The sequence below is a fragment of the Dendrobates tinctorius genome, unplaced genomic scaffold, assembly GCF_039654945.1.
Source record: "Dendrobates tinctorius isolate UK_male_01 unplaced genomic scaffold, ASM3965494v1 ptg000027l, whole genome shotgun sequence".
NCBI lineage: Eukaryota > Metazoa > Chordata > Amphibia > Anura > Dendrobatidae > Dendrobates > Dendrobates tinctorius.
In genome coordinates, this window is record NW_027361695.1 from 15,272,311 (window position 1) to 15,293,588 (window position 21,278).

Below are 21,278 nucleotides of genomic sequence, written 5' to 3' on the forward strand. Positions count from 1 at the left end.
AGTTTCTATAACTTTTGCACCGTATTGTCATTATTCAAATGTAACCGATATACCTATAAAACGTCTGTCTGTTCACATGTACATGGCTTGAAAAAGATTCTCAGTTGAACCAAAATGTTGCTGACCACCAATGGGCTATTAAATCACAATTTCTACTTTTTCCTAAATGATGAGCTGCCTTCATTGTTTTGGTTGTTTTGGAATTATTTAGAGCATCACTCCATGCCTGGAAGGTTGTGGCACCGTATTACTGCATTATTTGCTAGTGCTGCTTTCAATTTTCTATTTTTTTCTAGATAGATAGCTGGATAGATTGACGAATGGGTGGATGGATGGATGGATGGATGGATAGATGAATGGGTGGGTAGGTGAATGATTTGATGGAAGGATTGATGGATAGATTGATGGATGGAAGGGTGGATTGATGCATGGATTCTAGGTGAATGATTTGATGGAAGGATTGATGGATAGATGGATGGATGGGTGGATGGATGGATAGATGGGTGGATGGATGGATAGATTGACGGATGGGTGGATGGATGGATGGATAGATGAATGGGTGGGTAGGTGAATGATTTGATGGAAGGATTGATGGATAGATTGATGGATGGAAGGGTGGATTGATGCATGGATTCTAGGTGAATGATTTGATGGAAGGATTGATGGATAGATGGATGGATGGGTGGATGGATGGATAGATGGGTGGATGGATGGATAGATTGACGGATGGGTGGATGGATGGATGGATAGATGAATGGGTGGGTAGGTGAATGATTTGATGGAAGGATTGATGGATAGATTGATGGATGGAAGGGTGGATTGGTGCATGGATTCTAGGTGAATAATTTGATGGAAAGATTGATGGATAGATGGATGGAAGGATGGATGGGTGGATGGATGGATGGATGGGTGGATGGATGGATGGTTGTATGGATAGATTGATGGAAGTGTGGGTGGATGGACTGTTCGATGAGTGGGTGGAAGGATAAAGTGATGGATTGATGATTAGGTTGGTGAATAGATAGATAGATAGATAGATAGATAGATAGATAGATAGATAGAGAGATAGTCAGATAGATAGAAAATAAAAAATATAGAGGCAGCACACCATGTGAAATTAGAAAAAAGGTCATATGATCCTTCTCTGCTTGGTACAATCTTCTGAAATATGTAAAATGGTGACTGCCATGTTAGGCAATTTGCAATAATCCAATATTGTTAAAATTTTCCATGTATAGCATACACCTAAAAATTCAACACAAATTAAATTAATCCTTAAACTCAGGTTACATAGTCTGTCTCTAATGAGCAATTCTAGGAGTGTGCACCAATTTCTATTTAACTTGAGTAGAAGAGAAAAAGTTCCTGACACATCAAGTTAAGAGCAATAATGACAAAGAAGGATTGTTTCTCCATACTTTGAAGGTCTATCTGACATTGTGAATTGGAAGTGAAGTGCCTGACATCCAGGAAAGCAAACCTCTTTTTACTGTAACATCCATCGGATGTAAAATGCCATTCAGAAAAGAACAGGCAGCCATTCACCGCAAACGTTGATGTCAATTGCTATTTTAGTAAGAGCAAACAAAACAAAATATCAAGAAAACTAATTAATAAAGAGAAAGTCTCAAGAGGGTACGGCCAGGGATCAAGCGAAGTCGTCAACCTTTACGAGACGTGCATTTACCAGAAGTAAGAAATACAGCTAAGGTTTTATTATTGGGGCACTTCGACCACAAACCTTCACCACTTCTTCTAAAAAAAAGTATATCTAGAAGGCTCGCCATGTCCGGACTAATGTAATCAAATGTAAGGTTGTTGGGGGTCCATGTCCACAGTCTAAGACACAATAGAGTAGGAAGGACAAGAGCAGTCGTTTACATCCGCTGCTTTATATCAGATTTCAGTACGGCGCATTCATAAATAGGACAATTATAAAATATTGATCGACATTATCTGTCGCTCAGGATGCTGCACACATCATTAAAAGCCCATTTCGCCTCTGTTCTAGTAAATTGAATATTTTGGGTGATACTTTTCATAGCTATCTCCAGCTCTTTATAGTTTTAATATATTTGATTTTTTTTCTCCTTTTTTCAATCTACAGTAGTTGAAAATACTTTAGTTCCATCTCATTTATTTGGAGACAACGCGCTGTCTGGTGGATCCTAATGACTCTTCTGAAATATAATTTTAATGAACCTATGAAACTCATCATTGTACTTTTTAGTTTGTTGTTGGATGGCTAATGATACCCATCCATTATGTAAATGGGTTTGTAAGCAAGACAGATATCATAAATACAGATAGTCACTTCTTATTTTACAACTGTTTTTTGCTGATAGACATGCCTCGTGCTGAGAAGGTAATGTCTCGTGACCAAAAAACTGTTTCGTTGTCAATGTGCTCAGAAACTCGATCAGCTGTCTGTAGAGAAGCAACTGAGACGGTATAAGACATTGCCACCCTCCTATTGTTCTTTATGTTAATTCGTTCTAATAATCTAATTATACATAATTTATATTCATTTCATTTAAGAATGGCGGGTCGCTTGATAGGTTTTGTGGTGATCCATATACTGTACATAATGTATATATTTATTCATATTCTAAATTACTGGCCCTCTGTTTCTCCGTTTATCTCTGCCTTTTGTTATTCACATAGCAAAAAAACATAATTGGCAGAATATATATATATATATATATATATATATATATATATATCCAAGTTTAGGAAAGGTCGCACTCGACAGGATAAAATATAGCTCCTTTATTGACACATATTTACATGTCAGATCAGAGTGGTGTGGCAAGAGTGTTCACAAGCTGACAACGGCCGTTTCGCGGCTTGAACAGAGCGAAACGGCCGTTGTCAGCTTGTGAACACTCTTGCCACACCACTCTGACCTGACATGTAAATATGTGTCAATAAAGGAGCTATATTTTATCCTGTCGAGTGCGACCTTTCCTATACTTGGATTCAATGGTTTGATCGCTGCGAGGTCAAGCACCCAGGAGCATTGGATGACAGCCTGCTGCCAGACGCATACCATCAGCTGATATATGGTAATAGCGGTGCCGTACGCAGTTTCTATTCATATATATATATATATATATATATATACACACACACTGCTCAAAAAAATAAAGGCACCACTAAAATGCCACATCCTAGATATCACTGAATGAAATATTCCAATTGCAAATCTTTATTCATTACATAGTGGAATTCGTTGAGAACAATAAAACAAAAGTGATCAATGTAAGTCAAAATTAATATCTCATGGACATCTGTATGTGGAATGATACTCAAAATCAAAGTGGAAAATCAAATTACAGGCTGGTTCAACTTCAGTGGAAATACATCAAGAAAAGGAAATGATGCTCAGTATTGTGTGTGGCCTCCACGTGCTTGTATGACCTCCCTACAACGCCTGGGCATGCTCCTGATGAGGCGACGGATGGTCTCCTGCGAGATCTCCTCCCAGACCTGGACTAAAGCATCCGCCAACTTCTGGACAGTCTGTGGTGCAATGTGACGTTGGTGGATGGTGCGAGACATGATGTTGAATGGGAGGAGACACAGATTAGATATTAGAAAAAACTTTTTGACAGTTAGAGTGATCAATGAGTGGAACAGGCTGCCACGAGAAGTGGTGAGTTCTCCTTCCATGGAAGTCTTCAAACAGAGGCTGGACAGACATCTAACTGGGATGATTTAGCGAATCCTGCTTTGAGCAGGGGGTTGGACCAGATGGCCCAGGAGGTCCCTTCCAACTCTACGATTCTATGATTCTATGATTCTATGATTCTATGATTCTATGTCCCAGATGTGTTCAATCGGATTCAGGTCTGGCGAACTGGCCGGCCAGTCCATGGCTTCAATGCCTTCATCTTGCAAGAACTGCTGACAGTAATAACTAAAAGGAAGACCAGCTAACCAGCGATGACATCATGGATATCGGAGCACGGAGACGCCGTGTCAGGGCACTTTGGAAGATAAATTGGAAGAAGTTCTCTGGCTCCATGATATTGTGAAAAAAAATTTTCTTTATTCACATCAAACGATACAAAGTAGGAGTTAAAATGCCAGCATATAAAATGCAGATGCTTGCGTTCTCAACGCGTTTATGGTGTCTAAGCACCCTTAGTCATTCGTGTCTGCAAATCATGCAGCTACAGCGACAGAAACTAATTCTCCGAGCACATTCAAATACTCGGAGATCACCCGAGCAAGCTCGGGAAATCTCGAGTAACGAGTATACTCGCTCATTACTACTAACAACAGTGTTTATGGAGCTAGAGACAAAGAAGAGGCTGTAAACAGCGATTAGGTTAGTGCTATGTTATTGGGCATGCTCATGAAAATATAAGGTTATATATACACCCCTTTTGTTCTCTTTCTGGCCCAGACTGCTATGATGACTTCTCCTGTTGAATTCCAAGTTTATATATTTGACACCTCATATTTCCAGTCTTTACGGTGGCACAAGTATATTCACATCCACACTTCCTTTGAACCTATATACCATTGGTAGATTAGATTAGTGGTTGCCTGTGTTGTTATATACCCTTCATGACCATGTACCTCTATAATCTGTTAATGAACTGTTACAGTGCATTGTGAAAGTATTCGGCTCCCTGGAACTTTTCAACCTTTTCCCACATATCATGCTTCAAACATAAAGATACCAAATGTAAATTTTTGGTGAAGAATCAACAACAAGTGGAACACAATTGTGTAGCTGAACGAAATTTATTTGTTATTTTAAATTAAGATAGATTTTGCTTTATGTTTGGGATCATTGTCTTGTTGGAAGACAAATCTCCATCTCAGTCTCAGGTTTTTTGCAGACTCCAACAGGTTTTCTTCAAAAATGGTCCTGTATTTGTCTCCATCCATATTCCAATCAATTTTAACCATCTTCCCTGTCCCTGCTGAAGAAAGGAAGCCCCAAACCATGATGCTGTCACCACCATGTTTGACAGTGGGGATGGTGTGTTCAGGGTGATGAGCTGTGTTGCCTTTACGCCAAACATATCGTTTGGCATTGTTGCCAAAAAGTTCGAATTTGGTTTCACCTGACCAGTGTCACGCCGTTCTGTTTGTACTTGGTTGTCGGCGTGACAATCCATGTTTTTTGCTTTAACCCCTTGCTCCTTTCCCCCTAATTGAGCTGGGATACTGCTGGCTGTTACCTGTATGGAGCCTGCTCAGTTCCCTGCTCTGCTGCGTAGCTGCACATGAGGTGTTAGGTCTTTGATCTGCTGCTTGACCATTCGCATGTGCGGTCCTTGGTCTCCGCTATGGAAGCTGTCTGCAGGTTGTGAGGTCATTTGCAGCTGGTGCATGACTTTCCACGTGTGTCTAGGCTTGCAGACGATGCCAGGTGCTCTAAGCTGCAGTTCCTGCACTGATCGTGCTGCAATGGTTTCTGTGTGTGCTTAGGGTGTGCGCGGCCACACCTCCCCTGCTTTTATCAGGGATAGTGTGTGTACTTGAAATGCTGTTCCCAGCCAATTGCTGAGGGGCAGCTCCTTTGTAAACTTACCCTGCCCTATGGGCAGGGCCAGAGCTACTCACAACTCCCAAAGCTCTTGAACCTTGCCATGTGTGTCTGGTGTTTGTGTCCCTGGACCTTGTCTGTCTCTGTTTTGGTACCAAATTCCCTGCCTTGATTCCTGCTTTGTCCTGTTCCCTCGCTCTGCCCCGGAGGCGGTATATCCGGGCCTGAATCCCTGATCCTGTACCTGTCCTGTACCTGACCCCGTCTAAATTCGCCCTGGCCTGGAGGCGGTGTATCCAGGCTTGAATCCTTGATCCTGTACCTATCCTGTACCTGACTATGTCTGAACTGTCTGCTGTGTTATGTTCCTGGAATCCCTCTGTGTTTGGAGTCCCACACCCAGTGACTCTGAGACCCTTGTAACCGGTGTTCCTACTGAGCATCTACTATGCTGTGCTCTGACTACCATGTGGTGCTAGCTCCATGCAGGCCTAGCAATCCTGCGGTGTTAGCATCATCACGCTTGAGTTCCTTCCTAGGTCCGATGCCCGGAGCCTGTCGACCTCAGTCTGGAACCGGATGACCGCTGTCTGGAGCTGGATGACTACAGTGGTGCCTTTAGGTCGTGTTGGATGTCCGGAACCAAATGACTCCCTTCTGATGTCTGCCGGTGACTCTGATGTCCTGTGGGTGACCCTGATGTCTTGATGACCTCGTGTACCCTGATGTCCTGATGACCTCATGTGTCCTGATGTCTTGATGACCTTATGTGTCTTGATGTCCTGATGACCTTGTGTACCCCGATGTCCTGATGACCTTGTGTGTCCTGATGTCCTGATGACCTCGTGTGTCCTGATGTCCTGATGACCTCATGTGTCCTGATGACCTTGTGTGTCCTGATGTCCTGATGACCTCGTGTGTCCTGACATCCTACCTGTGTCCCGATGTCCCGCTTATGAGTGCCTTGGTGACCCGATGGTGCCTTGGGGTCCACTGGGTTGTACTCTTCTGGGAGGTGTGGTATCGGGAGTCTGGTTTAGCCCTGTTTTGTCTATGTACTGTGACTTTACTTTATGTAAACTTTACTTTTATTATTCCTGAAGTTGTGCGGTGTTATCAAGTCCTAAGTGTCCTTGTCCACATGCTCAGCTGCCACAGAATCCCGGTCACTGCCCTTCCTTAGTTTGGGTGGGCCCGGGTCCTCCTCTGTGGTATAGAGAGTCCATATTGTGTCCCCGGGGGATGCCCGCCCCCTCGCCGTTGGCATGGAGGTGCCTGCTGGGCCGTGTCTGCGGCCGCAGACGAGCCAGAAGCTCTGGCCTTGGACTCAGCTGAGCATGTATGGACGGTAGGACTTTTTCTGAGCCCCACTTGGCCAGCGGATGAGATGGCTCGGATCCCAGCTGGTAGTGGATTAGGTTGCTCAACCCTGTGCTTGGTAAGCAGTCTGGATTTCTGGAGCAATGAACTCTGCTGCTTGTGAACTGGGACTTAGAGCCCATCCCAAGAAAAAGTTCTGTGTATTTTTTTGGGGGGGACTTCAGAAGAGGGGGCTTTAGGAGGGGATGATGTCACGCCGTTCTGTTTATATTTGGTTGTCGGTGTGACAATGCATGTTTTTTGCTTTAACCCCTTGCTCCTTTCCCCCTAATTGAGCTGGGATACTGCTGGCTGTTACCTGTATGGAGCCTGCTCAGTTCCCTGCTCTACTGCGCAGCTGCACATGTGGGGTTAGGTCTTTGCTCTGCTGCTGGACCATTCGCATGTGCGGTCCCTGGTCGCCACTGTGGAAGCTGTCTGCAGGTTGTGAGGTCATTTGCAGCTGGTGCATGACATTCCACATGTGTCTAGGCTTGCAGACGATGCCAGGTGCTCTAAGCTGCAGTTCCTGCACTGATTGTGCTGCAATGGTTTCTGTGTGTGCTTAGGGTGTGCACGGCCACACCTCCCCTGCTTTTATCAGGGATAGTGTGTGTACTTGAAATGGTGTTCCCAGCCAATTGCTGAGGGGCAGCTCCTTTATAAACTTAGCCTGCCCATTGGGCGGGGCCAGAGCTACTCACAACTCGCAAAGCTCCTGAACCTTGCCATGTGTGTCTTGTGTCTGTGTCCCTGGACCTCGTCTCACTCTGTTTTGGTATCAAATTTCCTGCCTTGATTTATGCTTTGTACTGTTCCCTCGCCCTGCCCCGGAGGCGGTATATCCGAGCCTGAATCACTGATCCTGTACCTGTCCTGTACCTGACCCCGTCTAAATTCACCCTGGCCTGGAGGTGGTGTATCCAGGCTTGAATCCTTGATCCTGTACCTATCCTGTACCTGACCATGTCTGAACTCTCTGCTATGTTGTGTTCCTGGAATCCCTCTGTGTTTGGAGCCCCACACCCAGTGACTCTGAGACTCTTGTAACCGGTGTTCCTGCTGAGTATCTACTATGCTGTGCTCTGACTACCATGCGGTGCTAGCTCCATGCAGGCCCCGAAATCCTGCGGTGTTAGCACCATCACGCTTGAGTTCTTTCCTAGGTCCGATGCCCGGAGCCTATCGACCGCAGTCTGGAACCCGATGACCGCTGCCTGGAGCTGGATGACTGCAGTGGTGCCTGTAGGTCATGTTGGATGTCCGGAACCAAACGAGTCCCGTCTGATGTCTGCCAGTGGCTCTGATGTCCTGTGGGTGACCCTGATGTCCTGATGACCTCGTGTACCCTGATGCCCTGATGACCTTGTGTACCCTGATGTTCTGATGACCTCCTGTGTCCTGATGTCCTGATGACCTTGTGTGTCCTGATGTCCTGATGACCTCGTGTACCCTGATGTCCTGATGACCTCGTGTGTCCTGATGTCCTGATGACCTCGTGTACCCTGATGTCCTGATGACCTCGTGTGTCCTGATGTCCTGATGACCTCGTGTGTCCTGATGTCCTGATGACCTTGTGTGTCCTGATGACCTCGTGTGTCCTGACGTCTTGCCTGTGTCCTGATGTTCTGCTTATGAGTGCCTCGGAGATCCGATGGTGCCTTGGGGTCCACTGGGTGGTACCCTTCTGGGAGGTGTGAAATCGGGAGCCTGGTTTAGCCCTGTTTTGTCTATGTACTGTGACTTTACTTTAAGTAAACTTTACTTTTATTATACCTGAAGTTGTGCGGTGTTATCAAGTCCTACATGTCCTTGTCCACATGCTCAGCTGCCACAGAATCCCGGTCGCTGCCCTTCCTTAGTTCGGGTAGGCCCGGGTCCCCCTCTGTGGTATAGAGGGTCCATATTGTGTCCCCGGGGGACGCCCACCCCCTCGCCGTCGGCGTGGAGGCGCCAGCTGGGCTGCGTCTGCGGCCACAGTCGTGACAACCAGAGCACCTACTTCCACATGTTTGCTGTGTCTCCCTGGTGACTTGTTGCAAACTTTAAACGACACATTTTATGGATATCTTTGAGAAATGTCTTTCTTCTTGACACTCTTCCATAAAGGCCAGATTTGTGCAGTGTGCGACTGATTGTTGTCCTGTGGACAGACTGTCCCACCTCAGCTGTAGATCTCTGCAGTTCATCCAGAGTGATCACGGACCTCTTGGCTGCATCTCTGATCAGTCTTCTCCTTGTTTGAGATGAAAGTTTAGAGGGACGGCCGGGTCTTGGTAGATTTGCAGTGGTATGATACTCCTTCCTTTTCAATATGATTGCTTGCACAGTGCTCCTTGGGATATTTAAAGTTTTGGAAATCATTTTGTATCCAAATCCGGCTTCTCCACAACAGTATCACTGACCTGCCTGTTGTGTTCCTTGGTCTTCATGATGCTCTCTGTGCTTCAAACAGAACCCTAAGACTATGTCACGTCCACCCTGCCTGCCATGTCTGTTATGCCGCAAGTTGCCAGGAGCAGTGTTGCTGGGTAACCATCCGTCTCTGTCTGACTCTGCAATCCGCTGTACTCCTGAAATCCCTGATCTTGTGACCTTTCCTATGTTCCAGCCCTGCTCTGGTTCTGCAATCCGCTGTATTCCTGGAAACCCATGATCATGTGACCTTTCCTATGTTCCAGCCCTGCCCTGGTTCTGCAATCAACTGTATTGCTGGAAACGCTTGATCATGTGACCTTTCCTAAGTTCCAGCCCTGCTCTGGTTCTGCAATCCTCTGTATTCCTGGAACTCCTGATCATGTGACCTGCTCTATGGTTCTACCCAGGCTGTTCTAGCGATGCTCTCTATGATCCTGGAGGATCTGAACCCAAAGTCCCTCCCTGGTCCTGACCCGGAAGTATTGGTGCTATGGTGCTATAACAGACCGCCCCTCCCTTTGGTCAGGGCCTGAGTATCGTGTTGCTTCCCTGCATTGCTGCTTGGTCTGCTGGGTCGCTCCCTCTATTCTGTGCCCTTGCACTCTGCCCTGTTGTGCGTCTCTGCACACGCTCTGTGCTCGTACTCTGCCTCTTGTCTCGTGCCATGTCTTGTGTTGTCTCTTGTGCCATGTTTGTCCTTGTCTTGCTTTGCCTTGTAGTACTTCCTCTGTTCTCTGCCTTAGCCTGTTTCGCCATGTCTGGTCTTTGCTATTCTGAGCTTTGTAGTACTTCTCTTGTTTCTTGACTCTGTCTGGTTTTCCGTACTCTGCCCTATGGTGCTCTCTTGCACATTTCCAAGTCTAGTCCCAAGGTACCCCTTGGCCCGGCTCTGGGCTTCAGCCTACGCTCCGCTGCTAGACTCTGTTCTCGCTCTGACCTGGCTCTGTTTCTGCCTGTGTTCCGTACCCTGTCTTTCCTTGTTTCTCACCTAGCCTTGCCGGCCATCTGGTCCCAGCAGTCATGGTGGCTCACCCCCATGGTCTTGCCCCTGACGTTCCCTGTATAGGGGGTGGTTTCTCACAAGGTAAGCTCGCCCTCGGTGGGTGGGTGCCACGACCCAGAGGGTCCACTCAAAAAATCGGCTCAGCAGAAGCTGAGTCCGTCACAGACTATCACAGAGCAGGTGCATTTATACGGAGACTTGATTACACACAGGTGGATTATATTTATCATCATTAGTCATTTAAGACAACATTGGATCATTCAGAGATACACAATGAACTTTTGGAGTGAGTTTGCTGCACTGAAAGTAAAGGGGCTGAATAATATTGCACGCCCCACTTTTCAGTTTTTGAATTTCCACAAAAAATTAAAATAATCAATAAATTTAATTCAACTTCACAATTGTGTCCCACTTGTTGATTCTTCACGAAAAATTTACATTTGGTATCTTTATGTTTGAAGCATGATATGTGGGAAAAGGTTGAAAAGTTCCAGGGAGCCGAATACTTTTGCAAGGCACTGTATATACTATATCCCTCATATTCTAGTGTCAGCTTTATACATCCCAGTGGCCTTTGTCTCATACATATATTTCATTGCTCATCTAACATGCATAGGTCTGTATAACCTTACAATTTTCATTAAATTCATATTTTTGCTGCCCCCCCACCTATTTTATATATTCAGCTCATAGGTTATTAGATAACACTAACAGCCTGTACAAGTGATACTGTTCCTATGCAACTAGCGAGAGAACAATATATTATATTATAAGATAACCAAGGACATAAGTCAATGTTATAATGTTATTTCAGCAAAAGAGATAATGAAATACAGAAAAACTGTCGATAAAAAGACTACAATGCATCATGTCTCGATTGTGCCTACAAAATAGTGTAATCTAAGATGATGTCTTTAGAAATTATATTATTTTTTTCCCCTTGGTTTAATATAACCATTGCCACAGTTGGAAAATAGATGCTGTTCCGTGCCGATGAGTCAGCTGCGAGGAGCGCTGATTAGAGCCGCTTGATACATTAACTCAACAAAAGAGGGAAATCATGGCTCTGAAAAAAGATCCGGGTGCTAGATAGGTGGAGAGATCACGACAGAGAAGATGTACTTATAAAATCTCTTTAATTAAAAGAAAAGAGGGGATTGAGAAGCTCCAGTAGTTACAGTGTATAATCACACTCACAAGTGTTTCATGAGGAGGATACGTCAACGTGCAGTAATCAACGGTGATATCAAAACACCGAGAAAGAAGACAAGAAAAGAGAGCAAAGTATGAAGATTCTGGTTCATAAATCACTATGCGGACAATCATGAGGTGGGTGTGGAAATTTACATTTAGGGTTGGCCAAAATGGAGCGCCCCGCAGGGTCGGGGGTTACTTGGTACCGGGCCGCTCAGGCTCTTTTAAAGGGGAAGTGTCACGGCGGTAGAGACGCGGTCCATGGCCCTGGGTGTCCAGTGGTGATGGAAGTTCAGATGAGGGGGGAAATATGGTAGGAAAAATGATAGGGAAAGGGTAAAATCGTGACGCCTCCCGTAGTATTCAGCTAGGGTAGCCGACACTACTCTACAGATCCTCCTGTTCGTGATGCCAGTTGGAGCGCCCCGCAGGGCCGGGGGTTACTCGGTACGAGGCCGGTCAGGGGAAGTGTCACGGTGGTAGTGACCTGGTCCGTGGCCCTGGGTGTCCAATGGTGATCGAAGCTCACATGAAAAATTGACAATTCGGTTGGTATTTCAATGCAGGCCTCATAAGGATTTCCTAAATGCTTAAAATGAGTGTAGATTAAAAATAAATAATTACAGTTCAATATTCATAAAATTTCCATGGGCAACAGGAGAGGACATTGACAGAAAATAACAATATAAGGGCCCTTTGTCGTCCATTAGCTCACCATAATGCACAATTCCACCTGATTTGGAGGTAGAAGTGGACACCGTTCATCTTGGGCTCATTCATGTGCAACTGTCCAGGATGCACAAATGCTGTGTCCACTCCTGATGGGACGTGCTATTGTGCCTATGGGTGGTTTATGCTCCTTAAGAAGCAGCGGATTTACAAAAAAAAATATGTCTGCATTGTCAATATATAACATTGGAGTCCCAAGAAGTAAATCATGGGTCAAATAAAGCTTACAGCTTCCATAATACAGATTTGTGCATGGATTCTTGTAAAATGCCCTTTATGGTGCTAAAAGTTGCATTTTTTTGGAGCAAAACTGTGCGATTTTTCATTATTTTTTTGCATCTTTTCCAGAACACTTGCCTTCTTAAAGAGCCTGTCACACACAGCGAGATCGCTAGCGAGATCGCTGATTTTGTGACGCAACAGCGATCTCACCAGTGATCTCGCTGTGTGTGACAGGCATCAGCGACCGCCCCCCCCGCCAGGTATCGCTGATCGTGCTTGAACGTCCTGGGCCATTTTTTGATCGTTGGGCTCCCGCTGGCCAGGACGCATCACTGCGTGTGGCAGCGGGAGACCAACGATCAGCAAGCTCCCAGCGCTGTAAGCAGATGCTGGGAGCTGGTATCTAAAGTAAATATCGGGTAACTAAGCACGCGCCGTCACTTAGTTACCCGCTGTGTACCTTAGATACCTGCATGATCGTGCAGGGAGCTGGTAACCAAGGTACACAGCTGGTAACTAAGTGACGGCACGTGCTTAGTTACCCGATATTTACCCTAGATACCAGCTCCCAGCGCAAGCACGCAGGTATCTAAGGTACACAGCGGGTAACTAAGTGACACGCTCACTTAGTTACCCGATATTTACCTTATGATACGAGTTTTCTCGCTGGTCCTAGTTGCTGGTGAGATCTGCCTGCTTGACAGCTCACCAGCGATCATGTAGTGAGGCACCAGCGATCCTGACCAGGTCGTATCGTTGTCGGGATCGCTGGTGCATCGTTTAGTGTAACAAGACCCTTAATCTTGAAAGTGGGTGTTATTTAGTGTCAAATCTAGTCCAAGATGTGCACTTCCATAATTGGATGTGCTAAAAAATTTCCCTGTGTTGAGATAATCTTATACATGTGCCCCTGCTGAGTACTGTGTAATGGATGTGTCTGACCGTACAGGGACATGGTCTGATAATGACACATCTTCTAGGCAAGGAGCGAACCAGCGAGTATACAGATAGGACAGCACTGGATTGCAGCTGCCGGTTCCTGTGAGTTAAAACGTTGTTTAAAAACAGAGAAATGTTCTACTTCACAGAAAGAATCAGCTGTGCTCCCATACTGACTGTCTGTATACTCTTTTGATTCCTCCCCTGCCCAGGAGCTGTGGTATGATCAGACCATGTTCCTTGTACGGCTAAGCCCCCTTTACATTTAGCGATGCACCAGCGATCCCGACCACGATATGACCCAGTCAGGATCACTGGTGCATCGCTAAATGGTCGCTAGTGAGCTGCCAAACAGGCAGATCTCACCAGCGATGCAGCGACGCAGCAGTGGTCGATACCTTTCAGATGCGGCGATGATGACGTCCTCCGCCCGCGTCCACGCGTCGCTCGTCGGCGCCAGCAGGAAGCAGCCAACACGAAATGGACCAGGCCGATCTCACGCAATCAGCGATAACCAGCAGGGGAGCCGGTGGGAGGTAAGTATCACATCTAGCAATATCGCTACCGATATCGCTGCTGCGTCACAAAATCGGTGACGCTTTAGCGATATTGCTAGCGATATCGCTATGTGTAACACAGTACACAGCAGGGGGACATTTATAAGATTATCTTGGCACAGGAATATTTTTTTAACACATCCAATTGTGGATCTCATTATCATTCCAAGGTCTATTGATTAAAATGTACTTTTTGCGACAACCACCTTCAAGTAGTTGTCTCCCACTGAAGCAAAGGAAAAATGGAGCAATTGTCCACATCAACCATTCAAATAAGTTTTCTTTCACATGGACACTTAAATTAAAGTTGAAACCTGAGCCATTTTGAATAGATTGATAACTCTTCAGTTAGGTCACTATCAACTCTTTAAATGCTGTCATCATAGTCATAGCAGTCTTTTGAGCTGGAAAAAAGTACTCGGGAAGCAAATCTAATAAATCATGTTGAATGATAATGGAAAATAGAAAAGTAATGTAAATGCAAACTGTCCATGACAATGTGTAATACATTCCATACTGTGCACAGTACATTCATTACCTTAACAGAAAAGGTGAATAACCCTAGATCTAGAGACAGGAGGCGGCACTTGGTCATTTTCAGCATGTGTTCGAGCACATATTACATAAGAATGAATGATTGAATGAATTTTTTCACTTCATTGTAGCTATACACAAGTACTGTAGTATAAATATGACTAACGGAGATGAGAAAATTTCCAAAAATTCATTTTTGATTAGAGATGAGAGAATACATTTAAGTGGAATTGATTCTTGAATTTTACAAAATTCTGAATTCAAAAATGTGGATTTTTTTTTGTATTTTGCTTTCTGTGGAAATTTAGCAAAATTGTAGCTAATGGTCAACATTTTTATTGACCGTATAAACTCATCAAAACATTAAAAAATAAAATCTTTATACTCACCTTACCACTCACCTAGCCAGCCCCTTTGTGTCCCCCATATGATCTTTGTCACATCTTCAGATTGTCTCTGCTCACACTGAAATCCCCAGGGCTCTCCCTCTGGGTCAAGACTTTAATGGGAGGCTGATGGGATTATGGGGTCATGATGTCATGACCTTACGCGCATGCGCAGAGCCCTCCCAGGACCCAGCAAAGCCGGATGTCTCAGCCCAGTGTGAGCTTGATGCAGAAAGCACAGCAATATTATGTATGACAAAAGCAAGCAATGTCGCAAAAAATGAGCAAACTTTTAAAGCACTGACAATTGAAGCTCCTAGGCCTGGAGAGTGTCAGTGTCTCCTATCTCTTTCTCCCTCCCTCTGTCTTAATCATTATCTTATAATTAAATCTATACATAGTCCTCACACACTAATCCTCACAACGTGTACTATATCTCTCTGAATGTCCATTGTGGTTTTATCCTGACTAAGAGGTTTGAAAACCTTGAATCGCGTTGACATTGACTCTTCACTTTCGAGTCTGGTCGTATCTTTGAACCTTGGGCACTGCTGACTCTGAACAACCATATTCCTCATCTATTGCAACATTTCTCCTTGGTGGTCGTTGTGCTGCCTTTACATTCTTCTATACGAGTTGTGACTGTCACAGCCCCATCAGGTGAGCGTACCTATAATTTTTTATACCACTTGGTTTTCAGATAAGACCCTATTTATGCTTTTGGTCTCTCTTGGTTTTACCATTTGATCTTCATGCCCAGTTGTCCTGAGCCTCACTGATCCATATGCAGTCCGTCAGGCACATGCACCATCACCACCTGTCCATGCCATTCCCCCAACCTACAGCTTAGGGAATCTACCTCACAAGGCAACTACCTAGCATGTTAAGGAAGAGGGAAGTTTGGGATTTTTTTTATTTTACAACTTCCCAATTAAATGTATTTAACTTCTAAACTTTGTCCAATGAAAATAATCATAATTTGCTTAATTTATAGAAGAAAAAATGTAAAAAATCAAGCGTGGAAGAAAATGAAACATGCTGTAACCTTCCAGGGCACATTTTTAACAAACATCATTTCTGTTTTGTGCGCTGAAGAGACTGGGATGTTGAAAGATAATGTGAAGCAAACCTAACGATTTAAGTACAATTCTGATCTTGGAAATTCTATGTAGTAGACAACATAAAACGTGATTCCATTCCTTGAAGTTTTTAATTAAAATATTCATTCTTGAAGACATTTTATTTCATTAACATATAGCTGATAACGTCAAAGCAAAACTGTTTATTTTAATCAAGTAGTCTAGGAAGCGTTTCCAAAGAGTGGAAAAGGTTGCTTAACATGTCTCCCATCACTGAGTTATGTCTTAATTCTCTTAAATTAAATTAAATCTCAAAAAAGTTTGTAATAACTTGGTGCATTGGGATCTAATTAAAGAAAAAGGATAAGAGGAGCTCACCGAGCCAAGCCGAAACATTGTGCTAAGGTGTCCTTACACCTTCAATAGCTGTTAGGTGGACAATCCTTGCTGCTACACAAGGACAAAGGATCAGATATGTTGAAATTCAATATACCTGATCCTAATTTTTTTATGTAATCTGTCAGGAAAGTCAGCCTACATACACAGCTGGCCAAAAGTCAACCAGTCTCACTGAAATTACCAGAATATTATTTGTTTTTATGTATATGTGCATGAAAGAGGGATTTTAAGGACACCACCTCTCTAAAATTCATCTTTAAATTGACAAACTGACCCAAGTCAACAAAACAGATATTTAGAAATCCAAAAATTGAAAATAAAACAAATAATTAAATACATAAGTCCAAATTACATCAGCCTATCTAGAGAGGGGGAATGGATGATAACCTGTGGGAATCAACATCGGTACTTGGGTGGCATGTAGGTATCTAACTTTGGATTATTGCAACATGGAAGTGTGCAGGATGTACATTTTTTGAGACACACAAGCCTTGGTTTCATGATTTTGTTTTAGTAGCAAAATTAGAAGTGATTGTGTGAAGAATAAAAACACAGCTTTTATTAAGGTAGTTTTACCGTAGTATAACACAGATCATTCACTTTACAGTCATTCTCAGTGATTATAGAGGTACAGCAACTCCATATATCACTTGAAGTTTTGGATTATTATTAAGAGACTTCCACTTTCTATGTGATCCAGCACTAAAACGTAGTACACCACAATCAGAATAGTCCTTTTTCTAATCCTTTATGGAATGAGTTGTGCTCTCTGACCTCCTATCTCTATGCTGAAAAAAATTAAAATAGCACTATTTGGCCAGTTCCATCATTTATACTGGCTGTAATAGTCCAAGCCACCTATTGAGGACTTAAAAATCTAAAAAAGTCCACCAAATATTAAATATTTCAATGCCTTGAGTGGACTATCTAGATAAAACTTTTATTTACAATATTCAATTGTGTATATACTAATTTGACAGTGCTGTGTGCAAGTCTATCCAGCAACTACAATCAACACTCTAAGGTGCAATATTAGTGTTGCTTACTGGATGATAATAATATTGCAATGTATTGATATAAAGTGTATGGTTAATAGTGGATATTATTGTAACCATATATTGCAATATCATCAATATACCCTACAACTTTCTGTAGTGCCGGCATCCCTTCAAGCTTCCCTCCTCCCTGACAGGGATGTCAAATTATTCACCGCCACTGCCCCGTCCCGCACCTCCTCCTGCTGCTGCCTGTGGCCTGCGCATGGCTCATAAATCCCCGAGCACTGTTCTTAGGTCACTTATGTGCTCCCGCCCTCTTAGAGGGACATCGCATTCCATCCTAAAGTGTCCCCAGCTATTGGCTGGGAGACACTTATTATTTAAAGCACTTCCAATGGTTAGGAGGTGACTCAGCAATGTGTATACTCTACTTGTTGCATGCTTGCTAGTTCTCTGGTTGTCTGTTCTAGTTTGTTTTTCAGTACTAGGCTGTACCTGCCTGTTCCAGGCTGCACCTGCCGAGTTCAAATACATATCAGCCATGCTGACCTGCACCTTCCAGTGCTTACCTGTATACCATTGGTACCAGCCTGCACCTGCCGTTCTCATCTGTATATCAGCTGTAACTGCCTGTGACTGCCTGTATACCAGCATTACCTCTCTGCAACTGTCATGCCAATCTGTATACTAGCCGTTCCTGTCGGCACCTACCAGTTCCCACCTGTATACCAACTGTTGCTGCCATTACCTGCATGCTTGCCTGTACCAGCTGAGCTTTCCTTTTCTAGGTCATTCCAGCTCTGTGTCCTTGGGGGTCAGCTGCCGTGTGACAGAGGTCCGTTAAGGAGTAGCACCTGGAGTCCCTCCAGGCCCTCCTCAGATCACAGCACAGTGGCTTCACCATTATATCCATTACAGTTTGCTCAGGCCATGGAATCTGCTGGCTTTCAATATTCCTCTCTCTTACTGTACCAGGAGGTCTCTCACAAGAAAGACCAGTAGGATAAAATCTTCCCTTATTTGAAGACAGTGACCACCCACTTGGATACATTAACATCTGTGGCTACATCTGCTCCTATCCAAGCTATGGCACCAAGCCTCCTAGTCATGTTTCTTGTTCTGGACCCCATCTCTTGGCTCGACCACGAAATGACAGTGATCCAGCCCTATGCTGAGGATTCATTAACCAATTAATTAACCTTTGTAGGCCTTTCTAGTTCTGTGTCCTTGAGGGTCAGCTGCTATGTGTCTGAGGTCCGAAGAACATGGTGTCCATCTGGAGCCAAGTCTATCCCCACCATCAGGAACTCTAGCAAAGAGTCAGGTGTTCATCTAGTTACACCCCTTCAGGCTCTCTTCGGACTACGGCAGCTGTTACATTATAACCCATATTAGCAGCATCTAATGTCAAGTATAGCAGCAATGGTTACTTCAAAGAGGCCCTACATAAATGATTTGCAACTGTTGAAAAAGGAGTTCACTTTATTGATATCATACTTTGCACTGATGAGGGACAACACCCCGAAACACCATGTCTACAAATTGTGATTCTGGTTTAGCTTTTATCGCAAGTCATATTGCTTTATTTATTAAGGGTCGATATTGACTTTTAGGATCACTGCTTCCAATAGGTGGCAGTAGAGTTCTAGTCCACTTCCTCTATGAATAGACAACTTGCATATTTAATTTCCCAGGGCAGCATGCATGGCTTTTAAGTCTCCGCACTCGTGACATGCCAGGCATGGCTTGTCACTCTTCACAAGGAGAAATGCAACGCCCGCTAGGGCTGTGGGGTACCTGGTTCAGGCCGGTCAGTTCTTCAGGGGATGTCATGGCAGCGGGGACCTGGTCCGTGGCCCTGGGCGTGCAATGAAATAAAAAATGGGAAAGTATTTGACGTCACCCGTGGTGTTCGGCAATGATAATATGGCCAACACTGCAGTTCAGATCCACTGGAGCAGTTGGTGATGCAGCACACTTGGTACAGCTCTCCATGGGTAGAGCTAGGACCCAGGGCAGTTATGGTGATAAATGTGATGGTGGTGGTCGTAGTGCAAGGCAGGTGATGCTGTAAATAAGTCAGAGGACACAAACTTGCATATTTAATTTCCCAGGGGAGCAAGCATGGCTTTTAAGTCTCCTCACTCTGACATGCCAGGCATGGCTTGTCACTCTCCACAAAGAGAAATGGAGTGCCCGCTAGGGCCATGGGGATGCTCAGTACCGGGCCGGTTCTTAAGGGGATGTGTCACGGCAGCAGTGATCAAGTCTGTGGCCCTGGGCGTCCAATTAAAAATGGTGAAAAGGGGAAATAAAGTTTATAAAGTATTATTCATGACACCACCTGTGGTATTCAGCAATTAAGGTGTTAGCCGACTCTTCATCTTCAGTCCACTGGGGCAGATGGTGATGCAGCAGAGTTGGTTCAGCTCTCCACAGGCAGAGCTATTCCCCAGGTCAGTTATGGTGTAAAAAGGTGATGATGGTGTTGTAGTGCAAGGCTGGTGACGCTGTAAATAAGTCAGTCTTCACACTTTTACTCACAGTTCTTCCAGTTACAATCCCCAGCCGGGGTGCTGTGTCCTCCGGGTCGGTGGTCCAGCCAGCTCTCAGGTAATTTGGGGTACACTGTACCAGAACCCCCTTCTGATTTTCCTTCCCTGGCTGTCTCACTGTGCTGGCTCACACCTCTCCTGCCCTGCGCCTCACACACAGTGTCCCAAGACAGCAGCCTCGGATCCTGTCGGGCGACGTTCTCTTGGACCCTTGATCCTATCTGGCTGCCTTTTCAGCGAATGTGTGCAGATTTGGCTGTCACACATACAGTCACTACAGCTTCTGGTTTGCTAGCTGAGTCCTCAGTTTCTCCACTAGTCTAGGGCCTGTCCACTACTGCAACCTGGTCCCTCCACCCGACTACAGTCGGCATGGATTTGGGCGCCACGAGTGGATTCTTCACTTCCCGTGCCCCTAGGACTCATTTCTCTTCTCACTCTTCTCTAGTCTAGGGATGAGCTCCTCACTCCTCCTGTCCCTTCCACAATCTGACTACTCCTCCTGAATCCTTCTGACTCCTCCCCCAACCATCACACCTGTTACCATGACAACTCCCCTCTACTAAATATCAGCTTTCTCTCCTGCTGTCCTACCCTTATCTAATTCCGCCACCCACACCCTCTACCTAGTTCCTCCCTGGCCTAGAGAGGTGTTGTGTTGGGTGCCAGTGTGTGGGTCCTGGGTAGTGCCCCCTCCTTACCCCTCCTTACCCAAGAGTGGGGTACCACACCTCTGGCTGAGGTGCAGTACCTCTGTGGCGACTGGACCCTCAGGGGTGCCACAAAAAAATTACCTGTTAGACCCCACTATATTGATATCTAAACTCCTCTTTATAAATACGGTGTTACATCCATGTTGTGTGTGGACCCTGCATTCCAGTTGCTTTTCTAGACTTATAGGGCTTTTAGGATCCACCTCACCAGGTGAGACATAACTCGCCACTTCCCAAAAAGAGAAAGTTTTAAAAGTTGCCAAGTATGCATTTTGATTCCTGCTCCAGAAGTTAACTAATCTCATCATTATCTGCCTCTGGGTTACAAGGACTGATTTAGTTAATGCCAGTAGAAGTATTTTTTAATAGGAGAACATCCCTGATCTACTATTTTCCCTATTTGGAATCTTCCAGATCCTTCTTGATGATACTTGGATGGTCTCAGGCAAGTCTACAGCTTGGCATATGTGTAAACACTTCATAACGTTCGACTGGTTTTTTTTAAATTACTTAATATCTCATAATATTACTTCAAGATCACCTTCCAAATCATGCTTCTTAAGCCAATAAGCCAAATTATTGTAATTTCATGGTGCGCAATGTATGATGAGATTATCATAAAGGTCACAGATGGAATAAATGCATTTATAACAGCTGACGTAGTTACTTTTACTGGTCTTTAAAAAA